We start from the raw sequence: 2,329 nt of genomic DNA on the forward strand, positions 1-2,329 counted from the left end.
ATATATATATATATATATATAAATTTTTTTTTAAGCTTGTTACTTATTCTATCAGTCTCTTTTGCTGAACTGCTAAGTTACAGGGATGAAAACACACAAACACTGGCTGTCAAGCAGCAGTGGGATACAAACAGACTCAAAGACATACATACATATGACAGGCTTCTTTCAGTTTCTGTCATCCAAATCTACTCACAAGTCCATGGTTGGCCCGAGGCTACAGTTAGGGTGCCATGTGGTTGAGAAGCAAGCTTCTTTCTATATATAGTCATGGCAAGCAACAAAAAACTTTTTTATTGAAAATTATGTTTCTACTTTCACCATGGACATCAGAGACATACTATAAGCAAGGTTCAAAGACCTAGAACCTGTCACATATGGTTAACCAACAACCTAATGATGCAACAAAAGAGATTTAATATAGTGTTTTGACCAGATCACAGAATCAATTATATAGGAGTTGAAGTCGAGTGGTTTGAATAAGTTTCAGAAACTTTAGTCACTGCATGTGTATACAAATAACTACAGGAGCTGCACACATGCCAGCAACTCTACAGGACCAACAAGGATGCCAGCAACTCTACAAGAACTACATGTGTACAAGTAACTCTAGAGGAGCTACATGTGCATGTGAAAGTATTCAGGGGCTACATGCATATAGACATATCTATGATTTATATGTGTAGACAATTATACAGAGGGTATAATGTCTTCAAACTCTCTTCTAGCCCAGTATTATATATTTTCCTTATTACACTTCAATATTTCTCACATTAATAGCTAAGGAGTATTTCTATACATAAAACAGGATGTAACAACCACAAGGTATTTTGTACAGTATTCTATTTCTCTCAATTCATTGCATCTTAATAATTATTTCTACCACAGGCATCCTGATTTTGGCACAAGACCTAACTGGCATTTTATTTTATTAGCCCAGAGAGGATAAAGGCAAAATTGACCTCAACAGGATTTGAACTCAGAACATTAAAAAAATCAGAAACACTGTTAATAATAATAATGTCAAATTTTGGCACAAGGCCAGCAGTTTTAAGGGGAGCAGATAGTTAATTACATCAATCTTCAGTACTTGACTGGTACTTCATTTTATCAACACCAAAGCGATGAAAAGCAAAAAATTTGAATTCAGGATGTAGAGACACATAGAATATTGCTAAGCATTTTTTCTGATGTGCTAATGATTCTGCCAATACATCAGTTTAATAACAACAACAATAATGTGAATGATGAAAATGATGATGAAGACTTCTGACATAGGCACAAGATTGATAAAAGATGCAGTACTTGAATGTAGTAGCCTTCATGCCTATCCCAATCATGCTAGCAATATAAATGAAACAATATGGCTTCAAATAAGAAGCAGAACCAGTCTGTGGCTTATTGACCAGAACCTTACTGCTTACTCCATAATATTTCACCACAGAGTCTCAAATGTGCTATGGCAGGAGCAGAATCAACACCAGTACTTGATGGATATTTCATCAAACATAAAACAAAGAAATGCTGAATTAAACTCAGACGGATTTGCACTCAAAATACACTGGGATGCAAGTAAATGGTAACACGTTTACAACACAAGAGTGGTTTTATATATTAGCACACACAGACATGTTTTTAGAGGGGAGGGAGATTAAGTCCATTAAATTAACACTTAGTACCTCCATTAAGGAGAAGTTAACATCAGTGGTGTAAAATTCAATATAAAGGGGCATAACTCAATATTGGAAGCGAATTAGTTCAGTATTGATTACCCCACTTTGACATCTTAACAATTAATAATAATGAAGAGAAGGGGTTAGTTGATTATATCAACTGAAGCGCTCAAGTGGCACTTATCAACTGTGAAAGGATAAGGACAAAAGGTAAAGTTGATCTCAGCAGTTCTTCCAAATCAACATTTGTGCTAATGCTTCTGCCAGCTTGGCATCTTAATAATAATAATTATTTCTACTAAAGGAACAAAGCCTGAAATTCTGGGGAAGGAGACTAGTTGATTACATTGACCCTCGGAAGTATGAAAGGTAAAGTTGACCTCGGTAGAATTTGAACTCAGAACATAGCCAAAATGCTAGTAATAGTTTAATAATAATAGTTTCAAATTTTGGTACAAGGCCAGCAATTTTGGAAAGGAGGTAAGCAAGTCGATTACAACCCCCCCCCCCCGTACTCAACTGGTACTTATTTTATTGACCCCAAAAGGATGAAAGGTAAAGTCAACCTCAGCAGAATTTGAACTTGGAATGTAAACAGACAAAATACTACTAGGCATGCCAACAATCCTGCCAGTTTGCTGCCTTTATATATATAT

This window comes from Octopus bimaculoides, chromosome 5 (genome assembly GCF_001194135.2).
Source record: "Octopus bimaculoides isolate UCB-OBI-ISO-001 chromosome 5, ASM119413v2, whole genome shotgun sequence".
Lineage (NCBI taxonomy): Eukaryota > Metazoa > Mollusca > Cephalopoda > Octopoda > Octopodidae > Octopus > Octopus bimaculoides.